Below are 25,957 nucleotides of genomic sequence, written 5' to 3'. Positions count from 1 at the left end.
GTGGGTGGGTGTGCTCGGGATGTTACAGCTAATATGAAATTCGAAAAACATTCGTACAAAATGGGCCCATTCACAAATTTCATAACGCTGAAGGGGGTGGGTGGGTGTCCTCGTGGTGTTACGGCTCATACAAAATTTGTAGAATATTCATACAAAAAGCGTTACGAGGGGGTGGGTGGGTGTCGAAAATGACCATTTTTGGCGTTATGAAATTTGTGAATAAACCCAATGCGTTACGAGGGGGTGGGTGGGTATCGAAAAAGGCCATTTTCGGCGTTATGTAATTTGTGAATAAACCCTTATTTAATTTTTATTGAACTGTATATTCAATCAAGGATAATATTGTTTCGACGCTGTATTGTATGCAATACGTTATAATGTACGTTATTGGTTAATTCCTGGGAGGGAGGCACCGATACTACACATGAAATATAGAACAATGTTTGTTTGAACTGCAAGATAACTCCAGCTTGCCAACAACAATCAAGGCAGGCTTGGGGAAAATCGCTAGTTTTCTTTTGTTGTGTACTTTCGATTTTTCCTGACAAACATGGAAAAAGGGGTACAGTTTTCTATGCACTAAATGTTCATTTTTATTGGAAAAAGTAAAAAGATGCGTTTTGAAATGCTTTATATTCAATCCGATTGAAAGGTGCTCACGTGAAATTACTTGCATTGTGTGCATGCATTTATTTTCATTCGATTTTTGTCACTTTTGATGAAATGCGAAAATTTGTTTTAATCAGTTACGCGCTTTTTCCATGTTAGTCCAATGTTTGAGATCTGGGCTCACAGTGACAGTTCGTGACAGCGGAATCCCGGCTTACTATGACGTACATAAATTTTGTATTGGTTTCTCCCTCCCAGGTTTATTCCATTCACTGCATAGCCAGTTTTTGTGTGGGTATTAACTGTTTAACGATAAACTTGCGACGATCGACGCGCCACCATATTTCATATAACGGAGGGTATTAGAAATAACTTGGAGGTGATGCTTTGGAGGTTATTTGGCAATTTGGAGGTCCAAACACAAGCGATTTCGCGGTGGGATGTTGACGTTTGATGACGAATGACGCGCTATTAATTTTTCAGGTTTTTGATTCTATGGTTATCCAACATAACATCGAATGGTTCACTTTTATCCGGGCACCCATCCCCTTGTAAAGCATTTTGTATCAATGTTTTACAAAATTTGTACGAGCTGTAACACTTTGAGGACGCTCGCCATATGAAATTTGTGAATAAGCACAAAAAGCTGGATTGGCCCTTATGCATTGATGCGCGAGAACTCCCGTTCGTGGTCATCGTATTTGCAGTGGGTTTATAGCTGACGCTCTTTTACATCGCGTTCTGCTCGTTTTTCTGTCCGCTCGATGCTCTGTTGACAGCTTTGACAGTTCTGCGAGCACGAAATTTGCGTGAGAGATTTCGCCCGCAAGAGATATTTCGGGCGAAATCACACAGATAATTATTGGCACAGACTGTATATTAAAAAAAATATTCATGGCCCTAAATCTAAATTAGCGGTTCTTAAATGTTCAATGCAAATTTGTATTTATTCTATAACAATAATACTGTAGAGGGGCTGTCCATTAATTACGTAAGGGTTTATGGGGGGAGGGGGGGTCTGATATTTCTTACGCGCCATATTTATTTTTGATTTTCATACAAAAAATCTTACCAAATAAAAAAAACTCGAAATTTGTCTTACGTAATTAATGGACCGCTCCAGAGCATGTTCTCGCAACTACTTCGACTATTCTCAACTTTTCTTAACGACCTAAGTATTATTATCTTCACTGTTAAAACAATGAGAGATTCGCTTCTCTATTGCTGTCTTTCGATTACATAGGACATTGCAATCCAGTGTTTTACGAGTCCAAATGGTTACTGCAAACAGGTTCGCTCTCGAGAAAGATTCAAACGATATGATGTTTCGATTGGATTGTTTTATATTAAACAGATTTAAACGGAAACGTCAAATCGTCTGATCCCTATACCAGAAAGTTGGCCTGTTTGCGGCAGCCTTTAGCGCTTGTTGAAAGCGTGATACGGTGATTGTTACGTGAGAAATGTATTGTGAACCCCTGTATATTGTCGGACTATATATGTTGTGCTTGTCATTCTTCGGTCTCTGTTTTGCACCCGTGTTGTCAAACCAGTGATCATGAAAACAAGCGACAGCACGGATGTAAGGCACCGAAGTTGTATGCACAGACAAACAGACGTAACACTGACGCAATTTCCATCGACCACTCATTTAACAATCATTTCAAATTCGCTATGTTACATATCTGACAACCAGAGGCGCGCACATCGTTTTTCTTCGCGTTTGACGTTTCACACTACCGCCATCTGCCGGTCTTGTTGCACGAAACACTTTTTCGTGCAACATGCTCACCAGATGATGATAGTGTAAACTGGGCGATGGATTTTGAAGAAATTTGTTCTAAGTGTTACGTCTGTTTGTCTGTGTTGTATGTATATTATATGAATATGTAAGAATTATGATTAATTGTGCAATAAATTCTAGCTTTGCAGCATAGGCTAAAGAAAACAACGGAGTGTTTTCTTTTTCTTGCTAAAAGATCGGTGTTCCTCGTTGCTGTTTTCTACAGTGATACTGATGCTGTTGCAAAGGGGACGGTAGTGGCGGATTTTTAGGAAAACCACTACTAAATGTCATTCATCCCTCATTATCTTTAGTTTTTTTTCACAAATTTCGTAACGCCAAACATTGCCATTTTGGACATCCATCCACCTCCACGTAAATCTTTTTGTATGAATATTTTATAAACTTTGTATAAGCCGTAACATCACGAAGACACCCACTCACTTCCTACAGCGTTATGAAATTTGTGAATGGGACCTTTTCCAATTTCACCCGACTTCATCTATCCGTCTTTAAGTGCATCCTATCACTTCTAAACTTATGACACACTGCCCAAAGTTGGCTGCATAGGATTAGCCCTACCGAGGCTGGTTCCTTGTGACATTGTTTAAGTCGGCTAGGAGAAGCAGTTTGCCTAGGCTACTTCTAAGTGGTCTGAGTCAAGGGTATGTGCACTCTGTACACCACTTGAGCAATTTAACAAAAATTGCTCAAGTACAGTGCTTGGGCTGGTTTTAGTGGGACGTCATTGGTGCGGCATTCCCACATTCCCTGAGTAACATTCTTAGATGTCTGTTTGCAGATTTTCTCATTGTAAAACTAACCGTTTTTAAGCACTCTGAATTTTTGGCGCGTTCTAGGCTTCTTCCATTGTGAACGTAAATTGGAACGTGTGGAACTGGAACGAACAGATAGAAAGATAAAATTAAGAAAAAACACTTTCTTTTGTGATACAAACAGGAATTCGGCTCCATCGACAGCCACCGGGAAACTGTGGCATTTTTGGTTTGTGATGGAATTGGGGTGATACACTTTTTGCACCCTTAATAAGTGACAGGAGGGGCAAAGCATTTTTGGCATTTTTGTTTCCTTAGACATGGGAGGTTTTTGCTATCAAAATTGTCTGAAATTTAGCAGTATGATGCTGTTTTGAAAATACAGGTTCATAGGGCTCATTCACAAATTTCATAACGCTAAAGGGGGTGGGTGGGTGTCCTCATGATGTTACGGCTCATACAAAATTTGTAGAGTGTTCATACAAAAAGCGTTACGAGGGGGTGGGTGGGTGTCGAAAATGGCTTTTTTCGGCGTTATGAAATAAATGAATGAGCCCATATTGTGTTTGATAACTCCCATAGGTCGAAGAAAAAAACAATGCAATTCTCTAATTAGTTTCAAAACCTAAGACTAACTAACGCTTTGATACTTCTTCTTCTTCTTGACATTACGTTCCCACTAGGACAGAGCCTGCTTCTCAGCTTAGTGTTCTTATGAGCACTTCCACAGTTATTAACTGAGAGCTCTCTTTGCTTAAGTTTCCATTTTCGCATTCGTATATTGTGTGGCAGGTACAATCATACTCTATGCCCAGCGAAGTCTAGGAAATTTCTATTATGAAAAGATCCTGGACCGACCGGGAATCGAAACCGGACACCTTCAGCATTTGCTTTGTAGCCGCGAACTCTAACCACTCGGCTAAGGAAGCCCCCTCCCCCCTTGATACTCTAAAAAATTCAGTAAGAAAATAAGTAAATGAAAAACGAATACTGAACCATTTAATACCACCAGAGCTTGTATCATTTGATAGATACACGTATTTTGAGTCGAGTTTTAACTTCAAATTCATTGATAAAAGATCTTCGACAAGTCGAGTCTAGCACACGACACTGAAGACGGCCTTACAGTTGAGGTCAACATTGAAATGGTAATTCTGTTTTTATTCACTTATATAAATCGTTATTTTAAAATCTTTTGAAATAATTTACAGGATTTTAATGTACCTCATCACAGTTCCCAGTCTTTTCGCCATCTGTGCTAGTTCGCCCATCTGCCATTTTGATCGCTCCGATTCGCTTGCACAAAACTCGCAAGAGTGGGACGCCTCTCTCTCTGGATCGGTTCACGCAACCCAAAAAAAAATAGCCTCTCACGGTTCCGTATCTCGCAGCAGCAGCAAGCAGCGCACATATTCCAATATGTCAGCCATTGTTTGAAACTGAACCTACTATCCCATTTTGCAAAGGCGATTGTTCCTGGCAATTTTCGATCAATTTTTCGCGTTTTTCCCGTGCAAAGTTCGGCCAGTTCGGTGCGGCAGCGTTTCGGTGTGAAATCTACGGTAAAAACGAGCTCTGTCCGGGTGGGGATCGGTCCGAAAACGGGTGCATCATTTTGGATGTGGATTTTTTTTTCTGCTTCCTCCCCTTGTGCCGTGTCCCGTGTGTGTGACGACGAGAGGGATTCCCTTTCCCATCGTACAGAAGTGGCCTCAAAAGATCTGGCCTACGGAGGGACATTCCCAAAAGTGGCCATAAGCTGCAGAAGCAGCAGTTTACTCGATTCCTGAATTTGTGTGTGTGAAAGTGGCAGAAGCTTGAGAAGCAAGAGCTAACAAAAAAGTGGATTGAAGTTTTTTTTTTAATGATACGCTTTTCCTCTATGCTGCTGGAGGAAAACCCAGTGAAGAAGAGCAGCTAATCGATCGTCGAACGGACCGAGCAGCAGAAGCAGTAGCTACGGAGAAAAAAAAAGGGAAAAACGGTTCCAGCACAGAGACGTGGAACTCCTGAACTGAAGAGAAGGAGAAGTGTGTGGCAAGTGCGTGTTTGCGCAAAAAAAAAAGGGAATAGAGAATCTCGGTCAGGACAAAAGTGGTTACGGCAAGGGAGTTCTGATAAAGTGTCCTGGTCCTGGATGGTATTTAGTGTGCAAGCAGAGGGCTATACCTATCTATAATATAGCTGCGGGGGAGTATTTTTGTTAATCCTTTTCGAATTGGTTGGAAATGGGAAATCCGAGGCAAGTGAATTGATCTCTTACTAGGTAGTATTTGATACAGGGAAGTTCTGATAAAAAATTTGGAACATTGCTGTCCTCTTGTATTACACGGGTTCTGTAAAAAAGAGTAGCGGTGCAGCCAATGAACGCTGTGTTCTTCTAGAATAAGTTTTTGTACATACATTCTGTAGTAGATTTTCGCCCTTGGCAAGTTAGCTACTAGGGGAAGAACACCATAATATTCTGTAAAGAATTGGGTTTCACAAGATATGCTTTGAACATTATCTCTAGGATCTCTAACCAGTAATGTTATTTTCTGGTTTTACCCCAAATTTGGGTCATAATCAATAAATATAGGAAAGTGATGTGTAAATTGAAGAGATACTCATTTTTCGTTCAAATTTAGCTATTGGAAACTTATATGAAAGATAATGATATGTAATTATTACAGCGTAACATATATGCGTTTAGAAAATTATAAAAAGATAAAAAGACTCTAATTTTATACACAAATAATGGAATCAGTACCGAACCAAAATCAAGACCAACAATTGAAAAGGCCTCAAGTCCAAAATGTAAACAAATAGGTTTTCTGCTGATTTCAGTGTATAAGAGCCTATTCTTACTAAAACATACAATAGTCGTTGAAAAATATGCATAAAAGTTGAAAAACTAACATTTTTCTAAAAGGCCCCATCTCATTTTCCGCTAACCAGGATATTCAATGCAAATGCGGCCTTTTCTCAAAAAGGCCTCATTTCTATATCTGACGGAAACCGAGTTGAGGCCTGTTAAACAAACATCAAAATTGCAATGTAGATTGCGAAAAACGTTCCAAACTCACTAAGTAGATGCAGGTTATACTACGGAGCGACTGCTCCTTGTATTATTTTATACAGTGGTTGTCTAAACGGCGAACATTATCGGGTTCCTGTAGACTGATGTATTTTGTATCATACTACCTAATAATACCTGTGTCAGCCGGTCTGTACTTCACAGACAATCAACAAAAACACGATTTGGTTTCAATTGCATGAAAAATAACGTTCAATTGCAATATTATTTCAATTGAACCAATATTTCCATACATTTTCTCGACGACAAACTCGCGTAGCACATACATAATGTTCATGGATGACGAAGGGTTCAATCAATCACATATTTAATCGACCGCACGAATCTTCTCTTGCTGTAGGGATCTCCATGTACTTTACTTCATCACTTAACACTCTTCTACACTTCAAATTTCTTATTTCATCATCAATTTTGAATGATTTTCAAAAGGCCACATCAGAAGATGATGAAAAAACAAGCCACAACTAGAAGGCCTCAACACATTTTAGAGTAAACAAAGGCGTCAACTCACAGGCCTCATCAGCGTCGGCCGGCGTCTAAGGCCACAAATGAAAAGGGCTGCACAGCTTTTGGTGAAATAAAAGCCTCATTTCCTTTGACTCGTTTTTTTAGCAGGATTTTTTGCTAAAATGATAGTAATGAATATTCATAGCTATAAATCAGTTTATCTATCGACTTTCTGGACGATAAAATAACATACAATGCTTAAATTCATAATTTAAATTTGATTTATTGTTTGACAAAACAAGATTGCATTTTTCTCATTGTGTACTTTTTGGAGATGAGGCCTTTTGAATTGTTAGTCTTGAAATATCAAATAAGGTATTGTGGGCAGGGTGTCTACTATCTGCAAGAAACTGGAATTACCTACATGGAAATATTATTGAATCTGCAGAAAACTGGAATTCTCAGGGGATTTCGATAACAATGAGAAACATTTCTTTGAGGCAGTAATCCATGGTAGAAAATGTTCATGACAGAGGATTTTTGCGTCAAAACCCTCGCTATCCAAACGCTCATTCTCAGGGTTGGGATTTTTGTCGACTTCCCAAGACGTGATTTAATTTTATAAATAATAATTAATCAGTACTGGATTTACATATCTGCATGCAACATTTTTAAAATTAATTAATATTGAAAAAAAAACTAGAAAACTGTTTATGCGGAAGAAATCTGGAATTCAAACCACTTTCAATTTAAAATGTCGAAACAAGCAATTTCAGGGCTGGTAGCAGGTCTCTTGTTAGAGACTTGCTCTCTCTTTTTATGCAAGTTTTCCAAAAAGTATCTGTTTTTCATGAAAGGTCTTTTTTTGTCTTTTCACTTTGGGGGGCTCCTACAGGGATCTCTCCAGAAATTCTCTTAGAGATTCCTCTACCAATCCTCCCAGACATTATTCCAACGATTTTCAAAGGACATCTTAAGACATTTCATCCACAATTTGCGCCAGGAAATTCTCCAGCACTTCAACGCTACTATCTCCAGTAATTTGCTTAGGGATCACTTTGAAAATTTTTCCAAACACTATCCTAAGACTTGCTGCAGATATTTTTCCACTAATCCTTCAACCAAATGTTTCAGTTGTTACTCTAGGGAAGTGATTCCCTAAGGGCCCTATTTTATAAGTCGAGTCGATCAAAAACGAGTCGACTGGAGTCACTGTCGACCAAAATTTTTGCTCGACTCAGCTCTGTCACTCGAGTTTATCGACAGTTCTCACTCTATGTGACTGGATTACTATGGGAGTCGACAGGTCACATCTGAAATATGCATGGTTACTTTGATCGGCAATGACTATAGACGAGTCACATGAATCCGCTCGATTTACAAAATAGCCCCCTAAGTGGGCGATTTAGCCCCCCTGTGGGCGATTTTCAGGTCAAAGGGGCGGAATTTCTAGCAAAGGGGGGAAGCCATGTAGTCATGTAGAAGTAATTGGAAATTTTGGCCATTTGAAAGGAAGGAGCACTCAATTTAATCGAAGAATGTATCATATTTGAAGAAATATTAACTCTACACCTAGCTATTTCATCTTTATATTTGCTCTTGTTAGCATACTAATTTTTATATCAAAATGGATGAGACTTAACAATCATCAACGGCGGAATAATTGTTTTATGTATTCAGTTTTCAGCAAAAGGTGAAACAGCTTCGAATACAAACATAGCTGTCGCAATGGTTGCCTTGTTTATAAAATCTAATTTTGAATGAATTTTGTTGTCTCATTTTCATTTTGTTTTCCATTTTAAAACTTATTTGGATATTTATTATCGTATTTATTCATCATTTAAAACGACGATTCATTGTCTCAAATCGCTGTTCTCTTTGTACAAGGAGAGGTCAAAATGTTGATGTTATTAACGATTTTCGATAATTTTCGGACAATTTCATAGAATTCCCCGAAAACTGCTATCCTGAAACTGCAATTTGCACTCCGGTACAAAACAAAAAGGCAAGTGATTTAAATGGTTTATCGGACAATTGGTTGATATTTGAAAATAAATGAATCTGTTAGTTATTGCATTACTCTGTTATGAACATGCGAGTCAAGAAAAAAAATATATGTAACTGTTGGAGACGAACAAGCCACCGACTGAAAATATCGATAATAATGATGATAAAACCATAAAACTACATATCAGAACAATCTCATTTTGAACTTGACAATTTATCAGATTTTCGGTACACCTATAATGAGAAATAATTTTTAACATTAGTTCAGTATAACGTTTAAAACAAATGTTTAAAATACATATCAGGGGACGATACCAAAAAATATTGGCTTCAAGTCAAAAAAGTTTGGGAAACACTGCTCTAGGGGATCTTTAGAAGATTTTTACACATTTTTTTCCAAGAAAACCCGCAAAGGTTAACCGGCAGCTTCATTTTTTACAAAAAAAAAAATCAGATCGTGATAACTTTTTTGCTTCTTGATATTTTTGCACCATTTTTCCACAAGCTCGCAAAAAACTCTTCTAGTTTTAGAATCTGTATCGATATTGATAATTGATTATCTGGATCCGGTAATATTCCAAAATTCCTTGGAGGACCGACGCGTAGCCATAACCCACGTAAATATCACAGGATACGAAATTTTTATCGTATTCGGATAATCACTCTTCGGAATAATACCAATCCAAGAAAATCCTCCGATCATTCCTACATTTTTTTAGGGGTTTCAGTCCAATGTTTTTGAAGAAGTTCCTTCAGAAAACCCTGCAGGATATCGTCCAAATTTGTTTTTCCAATCATCCCAACAATTCAAAAACAACAATTGGATAGGCCTCAAGTCCAAAATGTAAACAAATCGTTTTTTGCTTATTTTAGTATATCAGAGCCTATTTTTACAGAAACATACAATAGTCATTCAAAAAAAAAGCATGAAAGTTGAAAAAATAACATATTTTAAAAGGCCCCATCTCATTTTCCGCTAACCAGGATATTTATCGCAAATGCGGCCTTTTCCTAAAAAGGTTTCATTTCTATATTTGACTGAAACCGAGTTGGCCTATTAAACTAGCATCAAAATTGCAATGTTGATTACGGAAAACGTTTCAAATTTACTAAGTAGATGAAAGTTATGCTACGCTCTGTATTATTTTACTCAGCGCTTGTCTCAACGGTGAACATTATCAAATTTTCCGTAGGGTTCCTGTAGATTGATGTATTTTGTAACATACAAGCTAATAATACCTGTGTCTGTACTTCACAATTTATCAATAAAAACACAATTTGGTTACAATTGCATGAAAAACAACGTTCAATTGCAGTATTATTTCAATTGAATCAATATTTCCATACAATTTCTCGACGACAAACTCGCGTAGTACATACACAATGTTCATGGATGACTAAGGATTCGATAAATCACATATTTAATCGATCGTACAATTCTTCTCTTGTTGTAGAGATTCCCATGTACCTTACTTCACCACTTAACACTTCAATGTTCTTATTTAATCATTAATTTTGATTGATTTTCAAAAGGCCACATCTGAAGTTGATGAAAGCCACAACTAGAAGACCTCAACACATGTTAGAGTAAACATAAAGGCGTCAACTCACTGGCCTCATCAGCGTCGGCCGACGTCTATGGGTACAAAACAAATGGGCTCAATAGCTTTTGATGAAATAAAAGCCTCATTTACTGTAACTCCTAAAGAAATTTCTGAGTCATTCTTGGAGATATCCTTAGAGAAATTGCTAATTAAAACCTTAAAGAAATTTCGAAGGACAATTTTTAAGAAATTGCTGAACGCATCTTTGGAGAAACTTCTGCTTGAATTTTTGAAGAACTTCTAGACGGAACTCTTGGAGGATGTCCTTAGAAAATCGATGGAAGAATCACCGGATAAAAACCGGAGGACTTAGTTAGGGCTATCTGGAAAAATATCTGAAAGAATCCTTAAATATATTTCTGATGACCTTTGAGTCAATTTCTGAAGTTATATTTTGCAAAACCAGATTGTGTTCTAAGATATTCAAAACAAAATTCTTTGATGAATTCCTCAGGAAAATTCTCGAAGGGATTCCATGGGAAATAATCACTAAAAGAACTTCTGAAGAAATTTACGAGATGAGCAATCATTGAGAAATACATACAGTAATACAAGCAGTATTATTTGTTGCAATGTCACAATGAATAAAAAAAATATCTCTGGTCTGATTTCATGAGGAATAAATCTGTTAGATTTCGTTTCGTTTATTTTTTATTCCCGTTTGGTCTTCTTTTTGGTTCCGTTTTGATCTCTTGGTCTCATTTTTTAGGGAAAAGTTCCTATTTTTGATAAATTCGGTTGCTCTAGCCCTGCAGTTTAGAAATTTTGAATGTTTTCGAATTAAATGCAAACAATTCATCATACAAAATTTTATTGTTATACAGGTCGTACTCGATTATACAAGTGTTAACTGGGGTTTCGAGTATCCGTGGCTCTATTATCCGGACAAAACTAATTTAATCATCCAGGGATTCAAAGGTTTTATTAATCATTTGTGTCTACTTTGATTTTTTCATAATTCCACTCGTAATTCATCCATTTTTACCGCGCGTAATGAGTATCTTTGTACCTGCCACACGATATACACATGCAAATATCAATTGGCACAGAAAGCTCTCAGTTAATAACTGTGGAAGTGCTCATAAGAACACTAAGCTGAGAAGCAGGCTCTGTCCTGACGTAACGCCAGAAAGAAGAAGAAGAATGAGTTAATTAATTTAAAAACCATGCGGATTGGTTTACCGAACAACTCACTCCAAATCTCTCGGAGTTTTTCAGAACTTTATTTATAGCAAATTTCTCCTGTGACATTCTACTACATACGTTGAAGAATATATGGATCTCTGGGGTAATTTCTGAAGGTGCATATTCCTAAAGAAATTTCTGTATAAAATCTCAAGGAAATCTTGAGTGACTTTTATAATTACAAGGACTTCGTTGGAGTTATCGCTGTCATTTGGTGGTAATTTCTGAAAGAAAAAATACATTTAACTCTTGAGGAAAACAGAATCAAAGGAAATTTTGGAAATTTTGGAGAAAATACTAGGAAAAAAATTGAAATATCATTGGATAAATCTCTGGAGGAATTAGGACTTCCTTGAAAATTTTTGAATGATTTTTTTGGAGGTTTTGGGATGGCAAATATTTACAAATCGAATTTAAAAAAAATGTTCAACAAAATTCGTTAGTAAGTTTGTAAAAAAAAAACTATATGAAGAAGTTTTCCAAGTTATCTGAAGGAAACTTTGGAAAAGTACCTGAATCAAATGATGATGAAATTCTTGGCGAAAATCTCTAAAAAAAACAGTAACATAAGCAGTGATATTGGTCACGAGGAATTCCCAAAAACCTGTTAGAAATATCATTAGAGAAATGTCTGGATGGATTTTTCGAAAAAGCTATTGAAAACTTTTATCTCTTGGTGTCTGTTAGATTACTTTTTTGTTTTCTTGGTTACTTTTTGGTATCTTTTTGGTTCCTGTCTGGTCTTTTTTTATCAGATATGTTTTTAAGACCCTCGGTTACTACCAGCCCTGTTTTTTTTAATATAATTCATCAATAGCAGTTATTTTGGCTACCATTTTCGACTTGGTCACCCGTTGTTATTTCTCACAAAAGGTCACTTTTTCCAGAGAAATTGCCACTTAAGCCATCATTTTTGCTATCTGATAACAATAACTTAGATTTGCTCCCGAAACATAAACGATTATTGTTAGTGGTATTCTATTTCCAGAGAGGCAAAGAAATGGATTCTCAGTACAATTTCTGCGCAATTTTATGTGAATCAGAATAAACGAATCTCGTATAACTTGTGATCTCGCCCTAAAAGCGATTGGTAACCAAGTGTGCAGAAGAATTTACACACTCGGTTATCAATGGCTTTTAGGTCAAGATCACACGTTATGCGAGAAATAGATATCTCTAAACCACTAAATTTGGTCAAAAGTTTCTCTAAGTAGAATATTACCATAACAACATTTAAGATTTAAACTAGAATATTGTCAAGCAATCTTTCCTTAGTCCATGAGATTGCGTAAAAAATTCATCGATATTCTTTATTTTTTTTATTTATGCTAGGTTTTTACACAAATTTAATCTGAAATTCTCTTAAAATTTATCTTTATATTTAAGCTTTCCGACAAAAATCTTCCAATATTACTGTGGAAATCGCCATTTCACGGCTGGTGACAGGTCTCTTTGTAGAGGCTGGGTCACTATTTTAATGCAAGACTCTAAAAAGTCCCTATATTTAATGGATGGTCTCTAAAGTCACTAGGGCTGTTAAATGGCATGAATATAACGTGACTTTGACATTTTAATATTGCTAATATCATCTTTCCTAGTGGAAAAAGTCATCAACATATTTTTCCCGGTGACCTGTTCCGAATCACTATCGGTTGCCAATACTTGCTAATGCAATATTTTGCATGCGAGGGTGCTATAGGCATTTACATGTTTTCAAAATTTTGACATTCAAAAGAACTGGTCACTTCTTTCCTTATCCTGCTTGCAGTTAATTTTGGTACATAATTCTAGAGGCAGCAGGGGAATCTTCTGACACTGTTACTATTCCACAGTTTCTTCTCCTACTCGTTGAGGGAAACCTTAACGTATTTTTGTGAAGATTTTTCCAGAGATTTCTTCTGGAATAGTTTCAGGAACTCCTCCAGGGATCCCTCCAAAAATGTTATAGAGATTTGTCAACCAATTCTATAAGAAATTTTTACAGCGATGTTTTAAGGGGTGCCTTAAAAAAATCTCCAGAATTCGCTCCAGGGAATTTTTTAGCGATCCAACGCTACTACTTCCAGTAATTTTCACAGGAATCACTATAATTTTTTTTCCTAAGACTTTCGCAGGATTTCATCCATATATTTTTTCCATAAATTTCTCCAGTTTTTACATGAAGGATCCTACAAAAATCTTTCAGCAGTTTTTCTCAAAACATTTACAAAGGTTTATTCTAATGTGTTGGTATAAACTAGTTTAATGTTATTGTTCAGTTATTCTCCCAGGCAATTGTTCCAAATCCGTTGCTGATTTTTCCAATCATTCTTCCAGGCATTTTCATATGGATTCTTTTAAGAATTCTTGCAATAACGTAGTAGCAACTGCGGGCGGTCAATCATGCTCATGCATGCTCTCTTCAAAAGTTCAAGAGTTCTTCCAGAGATATTTGTAAAATTTACTTTAGAACAAGTTTTGCCAGAGGTTTCTTAATAATATTCTTTGAAAATATCTCATGTTTTTGTTTGTCAAAGATTTATTGAATAATTTCTGAAAGAATATATTTGACATTTCCCTGGAGACGTTCTTAGAAGAATGCTTGGAAAATTTGGTTGAAAATTGTTTTTTGGGACGAGATCCTGAAGGAATCTTCGGAACGGTAATCTTGGAGAAAGTCTTAAGAAAATCTATGGAAAAATCACTGGATAAATTTCTGGAGAAGTTAGAACTGGAATAATTTCTGAAAAAATCTTTAGAGGAATTCCTGAAAATATCAGAAAAGTAATTTCTGTGGTTTGCCTTAGGCAGCATCCATTTATTACATAACGCTGAAGTTGACCCCCTAACCCTGCCTAACACTTTGTGTATGTTTTTTTTTTAATTTTGTAGAGTCGTAACGCTTGATTCTCTGCCCTCCAAGCGTTACAAAATATGTGGATGGCGCCTTAACAAATTCCAGCTTGAATTTTCAAAAGCATCTAGAACGAAATTATTAAAGGAATTTCTTCGCTAAATCAACTCTTGAAGGAATTTTCAAGTCTCAAAGAAATTTAGAGCATATACCTGAGTTATTTTCTAATGAAATTCCTGCAGAAAATCGTAAAAAATTCATACAGTGATTTATCTAGCATTCCATCCAGGAATTACTTTTGCAGTCCCATCCAATTTTTTTGCATGCAGTTTCCGTTAGATCATTCTAAAGTTCATAGCAATTGTTCCTCTAAATTCACACATTTCCAAGCGTCTACAAGATTCTTCAAGTGATTATTGCAGAATTTCATTGAGAATTGCAATTTATGTGTAATTTTCAAACAAAAAGGGGGTTGAAATGCTCAAAACTGCAACGTAATTAATGGACAACCCTATGCATCCTAAAATTCTGGAGATCAAACACTGGGTCACTATATATTATTAGCACAAAATAGCACAGAACATCATCAAAGCTACCGTATTTGCAAAGGAGTTTTTCGGACGATTTCTTCAGATTTTGCGGCAAGGAAACTTTCAGGAACTCCAGGAATTCTTCCAGGAAGAACCTCTAGACATCTTTTTGTAATTTCTATAAAATATCTCATTTACATTTTTAGTAATTCTTCAAATTAATTCCATAACGTCGCCTTCCGACTTGTTTTTTTACTCCAGGAGATCTTCCAGTGCTTCCAGGGTTTGATCATGAAGGTTCTCCAACATATCATCCTGGGTATACAACTAAAGTTTCTCGATTAATTTCTGAAGTTATTTTTTTTTTGTGGATTCTATAAAAAGGTCATTTATGGTTCGCAGCTTTGAATGCTTCAATGCTATTAATTCTCAATTATCCAATTTCTACGCACATTTCTTCAGATTCTGCTTGAGATCTTTCAGGGGTATCTGTAAATTATTATCCAAAATATCGTTTGGTGATTTTTCTTTCTGGCGTTACGTCCCAACTGAGATACCAAGAGCCTGCTTCTCAGCTTAGTGTTATGAGTATTTCCACAGTTAATAACTAATGGGGCAAATTAATCATATTTGCATGTGTATATCGTGTGGCAGGTACGAAGATACTGTGTCCTGGGAAGTTGAAAAAATTTCCAATTCGAAAAGATCCCCGACGTATTGCCGTTTATCGCAACGGATATCATGACAGATCAATAACACTGCAGAACACGTTTTTGTCTCCAGCACCAAAATACCGCTATTCACTTAATTAAGGGCTGCTGAAATCATGGCCGTTTTCAGAAACATCATAGCACGTCTAGTTTTTAAGATATTGGATGTTGAAAATGCGAAAATTGACTATTTCAGCCAACTTGCATGCAAGTTTGCCAGCTTGTACGGTAATTTATTTGCTTAATTTGCCACAGAATTCAAAATTTCCCTCCCCTTGGTTATGCGACCTTGCCGCGATGGGAGGGCATAATCCATTAGCCCATATGATGGAAACCAAAGGCGTAACCTGTAGTGGTGGTATCACATTTTGGCATTTTTTGCTTAAAGCCGCGTCATAATTCATATGGCATAGACGCAATAATATCTCGGATGTGATCCAACGGACATTCTGCGTCATTGATAGAATTGATGCCCATTTCAAATAATTAATCTATTCGAAGTGGACATTAATACTATTGGTGACGTTCAGTTTGCCTTTTGCTAACCAGAATGATCCGTAGCCACTCTTACTATTAGCTAGCTAGATACATCGTTATCATATACGACGTAGGGAATACTTAGGAACTCTTAGGAAAATGACTAGTAGATTCACTGAGTAGAAATGAGTGGCGACAATCTTATTTTTATATGGTTTTTACATTGCCATAATAAGAAATACCTCTTTTGTAACATTGGTATAAATAATCTAATTCCAGCTTCATTTTCGCAAAATTTACAAGTAGAAAGTAGGCGTTGTGAAGCATTGCATTTGCCACCGAAAAGTGAATCTTGTAGGAGACTGTAATAGAAGCCTAAGGTAACTTTACTCTTCAATATTCACTATAAAAATGACTATGGAAAGTAAGACGCTGAGATCGATTATTAGGGTACACTTGCTAGTTTCGAAAATTTGTTGAACAGACAAGGAAAGCGACTTTTTTCTTTAAGGATATATGAACGTAATGACCAATAAATACTTTTAACAACAAAAAATGAAATTAACTAGAACTACTACTAAACAGCCTAATTTTGTTAAGACTTGACGACACTTGACATTTAAGACTCTAATCTTACGTAAAAGACAATAGTAATCAGAATAGCACTTGAATGACAAATTATTCAAAACCATTTCGACTAGACAGTATTAGTAATGCACTACTATTTCAAACAAATTCTAATGGAGCTGCTGATTTTCATAATGCTTCCTTTTCTCAGAAGCAAGGGAATATGGGTACTTTTCAAAAACTACCACGTCACAATATAAATAAAAAAGCAGTGTTCATGTGGGCGCCATTGCCTAGTCCGTCTGAGTATTGGTCCTGGTAGAGGGGAAACTTGGCAAAAGCCAGACCGAGGGTTCAGCCTTGACAAGTTAAGCTGTCAGGCAGCTCCAACTGAATACCATCCAAAAAAAAAAAAAAAAAATTGCCACAGAATTCAAAATTTATGTGTACAACAATGCTTATCATCAAAGTTTATTATACATTCGATGCGATATTTTTTGATGATTTAAAAATAATTGTATTTTGCCATATAAAAGAAACGACGAACTTTCTATGGAGACTGCAAGCATGTTGAAAAAAATCGGTTTAATCAAAATTTAATCGTGCAATTCAAATCAAATTATATGTGAAATGAAAGCATAAATACTATTTTGCATGTTTGGTGGATTAGATTACACAAAAGGTAAATAAATTGTACTTTAAATTTTATGTAAACGTCAATAAAACCGGTTTTTTATACAACTTTGGCGACCTGTAGCTAAAAATTGTGACGTGCTGGATCTTTTCTGAGAATGGTATGAGATTCAGCAACCCCAAATCTACTCGAGACACATAATTTGATCCTTGAGACACGCAAAAATGTCAGTTTTGTTACGCTGTGTAAGTATTCCAGCAATTGATCAATATAATCCTCCAGGACTTTCTCAAGGGCCCAGAAGTTTCTTCAGAGATCATCAGACATTTTCACAAAGTTCCATAAGAGATTATTTTTACAATTACAAAGAAGTAATCTTATAAAGGATCCCAGCAGGAGTCTTTAGGGTAATTCCTGGGGTTATAATTAGAAAACTCCTAGGATTTTATTATTAAAGAAAGAAGAATTCCTTAAATAAAGCTTAGAGGAATCACTGCAGTAATGTTTGAAAACATCTTTTCCGATTTAATTCTGATAACTTGGATGAAGTTTGTCAAAGATCTCTCAGTATGTAAGTTTCAAAAACGATTTTTCGAAAAGCATCACCAATTTAGCGAATACGAGAAACAATTCAATAACTTTTAAAGAAATTATGGACAATTTTCAGTACGATACAATAGCAAGGGTCACATTATCCTTGGGTAAAGTGTGTTAGATCTTTTGTAAATCAAGGTTTCTGCCAAAATCTGTCTGTAGCGTTGAAATTTTTACACTTCTAAACGTGGGAAACGGATACACTGTTCACCGTAAAACGCAGAACTTGAACAGCTTGCAGAATTCCCGTTGTTAGCTATTGTTTAAGCAGTTTTAGCCTAATCGTCATTTTTTATTAACCAAGCCACACAATCCACGCTGTGACAGCATATTGGAACCAACAGTGCATTCCATCATTCAAAATGTTCTAAAGTAGAACCTGCTGTTGCTGCTGCTGCTCCTAACCGATTCCTTCCAGTGCGCGGAACTCTGCTGCTTTGCCACATCAAGCTCAAGCCACATTCAATTCAGTGAATTTAGAAGTAACCAAGCTCGTAGAACTGCAGCTGGGGTTTGGGGCTTTCGTTAGTCGGTGTTGTCGCGACCGGGTTGCATTTCTTTCGTACATAATTTTCATTTCTTGCGTGCTTTCCGTTCATTCAGGTCTCCGTGCTTTTTTTCGGTGGTGTGTTTCCGAGAAGTTGAAGCCACAGCGGCGAAGGCAAGAAGAGATAGAAATAAGAGAAGCTGGAAGTAACCCGAAGAAAGTAGTGCACAAGTGAGCGGCCATCACCAACACGAAGTTAAACCTGAAAATTTGATCAGCAAGTAAGCAGCGAAAGAAAAAAAGGCAGTTAAGAAAAAATTGTGTGATCTTCTGATCAATCTTGAAGAGTTTGAGTGAGCCAGTGGAAGAAAAGCGTTTGCGAAAACAAAGAAAAGCAAGAGTGTGGGCCCGTGTGAGGGAAGTCCAAGAAGAAGAAGGAAGACGAGTGTCCGGATTATGATTGTTTGGTCGTGATATCGAATTTGTTCAACCAGGCATAGAAAGATCGAGTGAGAGAGGGAGGAAATCAGTTGTTGCAGAAACGGACGCGCTTTGGATCGATCCACTTCAACAATAAACACAGCCGATCGCCACCGCCATCAAGCGCCAATCAACGCCACCAAGTCATCGCTGCGAGCAAATCACCAACGAACCGTGGTTGTCCGGTTTGAGTTGGTTGGCTTTTCGTCTATTATAGAGGATCCTAAGGATACAGTTTTTATGAATCATTTCCCATTAAGTTAGGTGAGTGGACGTTTTATTGTATTTTTTTTCTACTAGGAAGCAAAATGAACTGTAACGAACGGATGTACAAAAGTTGCTGCACACTAAGCTCATTTTACGGTTTCTGGGGAACTTTACCGTAATCTCAAAAGATTAACAGTGCGGTGAAATAAAATACCGTTATTCTTTAAAACAAATACAGATTCCAATGAAGTTTTACTGTCGACCATTACCGTCCTTTGTCAATTTACATTACCGAACTGTACAGCTGTTGAGATTTCATCGGAATCTGTAAAACAAGTGTTTGTATTACAATTTCTAATTTTCTTCTAGACAACCAAATACAGATTCCAAGTTGTTCTGTAAAACTACATAGTATTATAATTTGTCTGTCATGGACAAAACCGTAGTATCTATTATATGACCAAATATATTTCAATTCCAGGGTGTCTACTACCTGAAAAAACCTGGAAAACCTGGAATTATCAGGGAATTTTATTCAACCTAGAAAAAACCTGGAATTCTCAGGAAATTTCGGCTACACGTAGGGAAATTGTTTTGAAGCAGTAGTACATGGTAGTATCCAATCAAAAAAAATTCGGCTGCACCGCTATCAAAACGCTAGTTGACATATTTGATTCTTTTAACGTTTTTTTTAATTATTCAGCACTAGTGGTTCCGGCAAACTTCGTCTTGCCATCAAGTAGGCTGTTGAAACCCGCAATGAATCGTCCCATATAAAATGACAGTTCCGTTTATTCTCGTTTTTTTCGACTTTCCCGGTGAATATCCTTGAACTTTTATACACACAAACACGTCGGAACCCTTGACGAACAAAATGGAGAAATAATCATTCAAATCCGTTGCCCCGTTCGTAAGCCATATCGTGACATATAAACACCATTCCATTTTTATTTATATAGATAGATAGATAAACATGTTTAGACAAGGAACAGACCTTAAGGCCTTTTGGTGCGTCATCACAAAATGGCTTCTTCCAAAATCATTAACATATTGTTATGATAGTATTGGTATTTGCAACATCGATGAAATATAACTGCTTATCACCTGATTTAATGGATAATTTATGCGAAGAAAAATGCTTCAGGTGGTATTTCAATATTTAATCAACACTTTCAGATACAGCATTATCAATTTAGCGACAATATACATGAGATTTATATTCTCAAAAAAAATCTCCGATGTCATTGCCTCACACAACTACACTTGTAAATAGAAGGTGCTTACCTTTTCGATTGTAATTCAGCGGCAAGCATTTGTGTTTTGGATCCCATATTGCGTTCACTACACTTCCACTAAACAAATCTTTTATTCACTTTCCTTAAAGGAACACATTTCCACCGGGATTTCAATATTTATAAAGTTTTATCAACCGCATCACTCAAAACTATTATGGCGATGGTTTTCACTTGTTGCGAATCGACGCCGCCACCGCACACTGAGACATGCCTGTGTTTATAGTCTAAAATATCCAACTTTTTTTCTGTTGTATTAATTTTAAGTGCGGAAAGGTTGGGCAAAGCATAGAAACTTTAAACTTATACGTTGTTTGTTTTTCAATTCTCTCAAATTACAGAAACCATCTCTACGAAGCATAAAATCATACCAAGTGTTTATCAATTTTGGACCACCCAAAATAATTGAAAAGCTCCACAGTGCGATGCGTCGGGATGCGTCGGGACGCGTCTATCGTGTGTGCACAATCATCGCGATCGTTGAGCGCAGTGATGTCAGAGTTGCTATCTGTAAAATCATAGCATTTAATGTGGATTGATCACAAAAATCATTAAAATTTTATTAAATCAGTGATCTTATGATGGAAAACTATTTGCAAAATGATAAGTTTTTATAATATGCAGCAAATGTTCCGAAAACAAGCATATAACAATTGCTAGAAAAATCTGTCACCAATCACCTGGCAACACCGTCATCCTTTGCAAACATAAACCGTACCGATGCATAACAAAAATATGCGATAAATCCAATAAAAAACAGAGAAATTTCGTTGCCCCTCATTAAATTGTAATGTTTTCTTTTGATATGTACGATTGAACAGTTGATTTTTATTTCCAATTCTCGTCAATCTACTAAATTTCCCATGTGTTTACATAAAAATATGCTTAACACAAATGTTATATTTTTTGTTTGTTTGTTTTGAAAATATACATGGAAAGGCGACACTTCTACTGTTACATCAATGATGATTCTAATGATTCTTTGAGTTACACGCCGCTTCACCTTAAGATTTCCAAATTGGTAAAGGCAAGTAAAGTTCCAGTTGGGTGTCGTTCATGAGCATATGAAACATAAGTGTAAACATTCTAAATTTTCTTCCAAATTCTTCTGGAATACTACCAGCGATTTTTCAATGGATGTTCCGAAGAATTTCTTCAGAACTTGGTTCAGCAAATCCTAGCGCAATCCAACGCTTCCACAAACGTTTCTTCCAGAGTTAAAAACAAACTGCAGTAATTTTCACACAGATTTTCCCAGGATCGCTCCAAAAATCATTCAGGCATCGTTCGATGAAATCTATTATAATCTTTTCCAAATATTCCTCGATAAATTTGACCTGGGATTCCTCATTAAGTTCTCCCAGAACTTTCTCACTGCATTTCATCAGCATTTCATCAACATATTTTTGCTGCGGTTCAAAGATTTCGCTAAAAAAATAATTAAAATTTCCAAATCTCTATGGATTATTCGAAACTTTATTTAAGATTCCACACCAGTTAATACTACAGCAATTATTACAGGTATTGCTCTGATCATTCATAGATTGTTTTTTTTTATGGATTCAGTCCGAATTTTTCAAAACTTCTTGTAGGACATTAGGGTCGATGTACCAATAGCCGCATAGCTAAGAACAAAAATTCGTATAAAATCGAAAAATAATGCTAGCGTCATTATTTTTACATCATCTGATAGCTTTTTATCTTGGTTTTGTGGGAAAAATATAAAACCTACGAAAACTCAAATGTTTGTATTTATTATCGCGTGTGCCACTATAGGAATATATGTGCCTATAGTAGCACTATTTCTAATTTCTGTTCCTATAGTCGCACTAGCATCACGGCGTCGGCAAAATACTTATCAAAACCGTATTTTTACAAAACTTTTATATTTTTCCTACAAAGTGTGGATCTTAAGCTTTCGTTTGATGTAAAAAAAGTTATTAATTCATCAATTATTTCGTATAATAAAAAATAGTTTCTCTCAGTAGTGCTACTATAGGAACAATAGGTTTACTATAGGCGCAAGGAAGCTCAAATTTTAAGCAAAAATATTTTTTTCGATCATTTTTTGAGTAAAATCAAGATGTAAATCAATGGTACTTAGATAAATAGGTCCTGACCTTCATGTCAAAAAATGTTTTGAAAAGATTTATAGCAAAACGGCAGTTAAAAGTCACTAGTGCGACTATAGGGGACTGTCCACTAAGGGAACACTGACCCTACTCCGAGAAATTTATCAAGAACATTCTAAGAATAATTTTATCAAATATATAGGAGTCCTTTCAAAGATCCTTGTAGAAATTCATCAAGGCATACTTAAAACTCACATAAGTTTCAACAGAGGTTACTCTAGGATTTTCTTTCAAAATTCCTCGTGCACATTTTCAATAGTTCTCTCCAAAACAATCTGAAAAATTTTCTTGACGTTTCTCTGGAGACATTCCTGTATGAATTACTAGAAAAATTCTTTGAAGACCTCCTTGAGTAATTAAATAAATAAATTGGAAGGATTTCTGAAGGAGTTTTGAATTCTTGAAGGTGCCCTCCAAATCGGGAATGCTGGAGAAAGTCATAGGGAAATCAATGGAATATTTTTTTGGAGAATTTGATGCATAATTGAAAAATGTCTGAAACGATCTTTGTAAGGATTCTTTATGGAATCTTCAAAGTAATTTCTGTAAAAAAATCTAGATTGAATTTTTAAAGGTAAAACGATTTTTTTGGAAGAATTACTTAGAAAGTTCGTGATCCACAATGTCACAAGGAATTCCAAAAAAAGTCTTATAAATAGTCTTTTAAAAATGTCTGTTCAACTTAGGAATCTAACTCTCATGTCGTGGTTCCTGCTAGGTTGCTTTTTGTACTCATAATTCATGTAAGTAAGACCTCGTTTTGGTTCGTAATTGTTTATTTTTTTTTCAAACAAGAGGTCTCTCAAGTTCTTATTTTCAAGACGATAAGTCGCTACCAGCCCAGGTTTTTCCAATATGTCAATAACGAAAAAATACAAAATGTCTTACAGAGAAATATTCTGGGTATGTCGCTGATGTTCATAAATCTTAATTTCATTTTAAACGAAAGGTTATTTTTTCCTTAAGATCGAATAGACTGGGGAATATCTGACTTTGATGATTAAAAGCATTTTCAGATCAGTTGATAAACATTCTAGTTTTTTTTGTAGAAATTAAGTAAAAATCAATAATATTTTCGAATTGTTTTTCCTATGTTGCTTATGGTGAAGATGAATCGAAGCCAAACCTCAAATTTTCAAGGGCACAAATCTGGAGCACGAAACATCCGTTTAAACTGAAAACTTAATCGATTGGTCACTAGCTGGTGGTGACCTGAGAGAGACTCGCGAAGAGGAAAAATATCAACGTCATATGCAGCCCAGATTCCCCTCTCACGAAACGTCAAATGCAGCCACCGTTTTTATGGCTGAAAAAGTGAAAAGTATTGTGTTCAAAGTAAACTGTTATTAAAAACCTCAGTCGGCGGAGCAGTTTTCTCCAAAGATGCTGATAAATCTAAGCAGAAGATTGATTATTTCTAATGTCTGCTACGTTTGCTGGCATGAAATTTCACTCAAACGGCTATTTATGATTCGATGTGATGCAAACTCGAACATTTTTTGCTGAGAGGTTCATGTGAGGATTTGAACAGCATGCGCATAATTGGTATAAACACAAAGTGGAATAACGAAAAAACTCAGCAATCACAGAAAAAGAAGACCGACTTCGCGAGTCTCGTCTCAGGTGGTGACCAATCGATTAAGTTTTCAGCTCTAACGGGTGTTCGGTTCTCCAGATTTGTGCTCTTGAAAATTTGAAGTTTGGCTTCGATTCATCTTCACCTTAAACGTTTAGAACAAAACAGATAGTTTCTAGAAAGGAAAAACACTTTATTTCTTTTACATAATTTCTTTGAAAATATATTTTTTGTCATTTAAAACTAACTATTCGTCAATCATTTATGCATTTTGGAGAATTTTTTTCCAAGACCTGGAAAAACCTGGAAATATCAGGGAATTTCATTTCGGTAAACGAGTAGACACCCTGAATTCGGTACACAATTGACACTCAGCTATTGAAGAAGACCAAGCTGAGGGTCGAGGGTTCGAATCCCTCCGATCGAGGATCTTTTCTTAAAGGACTCAAATTCCAAGGGCATTAAGTGTCTTCGTAAAGCTTACAGGTTATAACTGTGGAAGTGCTCATAAGAACGATAAGCTGAGAGGCAAGCTACGTAACGCGTAAAGACGTAAGGAAGAATAATTCAGAAAAACAGTGAAATCAGCATCAATAGATGTTCCTCGTCACTCTATAGCGAGTTAGACTTATTAAGGTGAAACATCTCGGTATCCAAAGATGGCCTGCGCAATGGCCGACTTGTGCCCCTACTCACGTTTTCAAAGGCACTAATCTGGGGAAATAGTTGGCAAACGTTTCCAATCTTCTTATTTTAAGCTTTCTGTAAGTGCACAATACCAAAATAAAAAGTGCACTGTTGTTGGATGCATTCTTCGCGAGATTTGTGCCTTTGAAGTTTTGAACCCTACTAAACCACCGTTAAACCACCAAGCATCCGTCATCGTAATCATCACCATCATCGAAATTTCACAAACAGTTCTGTTTCTGTGTTTCGATTGGAGCATGGAATACAGTGAACATATGTTCGTGTAAATTTTCTTGATTGAACTAACTAACTACACTAACTGTACGTTGGAATTGGTCAAACTCGTTTTACGTTTGTTTGTTTACGTTTTGATCATCGACTCAGTTCTTAAAACGAACACGGCATACGATGGTCTACTCAGACAGCATTTGTAGCTGCGATACTTTTCAAAATTTCTCTTGTGAATCCTGAGAGGCTTCTGATCAGCGTCCTATTAAGAATTCTGAAGAGACATGAAATGACAAAAAAATGTGAACAGAAACAGCGTTGTATGACGATTGCATCACTTGTGAAGATTCTAACTACTGTAAAAATGGATTTGACTACCAGAATTAAAGATTTAAATCTGTAGATATTTTAATAGAAAAACAATTTTAATAACCTATCCAAGACAAGACATGAAGAATGAGAGGTCTCTAGATATGTTTTGACATTGAAATACAATTTCCCCCAATCACAGGTTCTTTCGGGGACATCTGGTGGTCACAGTAGTCACATGACATGTTTTGCTGTTAATACGGTTAATACCGATATGTCCCCCATGGCGCATTTTCCCCGGGGCACCTGGCGGCGCCATGTATGGCCAAATCGGTCCAGGACTCGTTTCCAATTTTTTGAGTGGATAAATTATTTGATTACAATCTGGACCCACTGCCAGTACCGATTCCGGAGAAATGGCCATATCTTGGTTTGTTTCTGCACAGTAGTATGCAGGAAGTTTGAGGCAATCAATCAAACAGATGAGCCAACTCATCCATCATTTTTTGACTGCTGAGCTGCGTAGTTGACAACTCACGCATTAAAAATATCAGGAGTTAATTCTGAGAATTTGAGTTTTTTACAACACTGCTTCAATGATATTTAATAGAACTTCAGCAATTTCCTAGGGGAAGGGGTGGTAAAATGAACACCTTAAGGAAATCATCTTGTTTCTGATAGAAAAATGAGGAATTTGTTTAATTCTATCGCACAACATCAAAAATAG

General features: G+C 36.3%; 1 protein-coding gene across 2 annotated transcripts in view; it reads left to right on the top strand.

Annotated features, from left to right (window-relative positions):
- The first annotated feature begins 4,517 nt into the window (after positions 1 to 4,517).
- Positions 4,518 to 25,957, top strand: part of LOC5575721 (regulator of gene activity) — a 72,139-nt gene continuing 50,699 nt past the window's right edge. For both annotated transcript variants that reach the window (XM_001655776.2, XM_021854152.1), the window contains exons 1-2: positions 4,518 to 4,730; positions 18,436 to 19,063. The gene's annotated coding sequence lies outside the window, so the exon portion shown is untranslated. The remainder of the gene's footprint in view (positions 4,731 to 18,435; positions 19,064 to 25,957) is intronic.

The sequence above is a fragment of the Aedes aegypti genome, chromosome 3 (genome assembly GCF_002204515.2).
Source record: "Aedes aegypti strain LVP_AGWG chromosome 3, AaegL5.0 Primary Assembly, whole genome shotgun sequence".
Lineage (NCBI taxonomy): Eukaryota > Metazoa > Arthropoda > Insecta > Diptera > Culicidae > Aedes > Aedes aegypti.
Note: the sequence above shows the minus strand (reverse complement) of the source record. Positions and strands in the feature narration are given on the sequence as shown.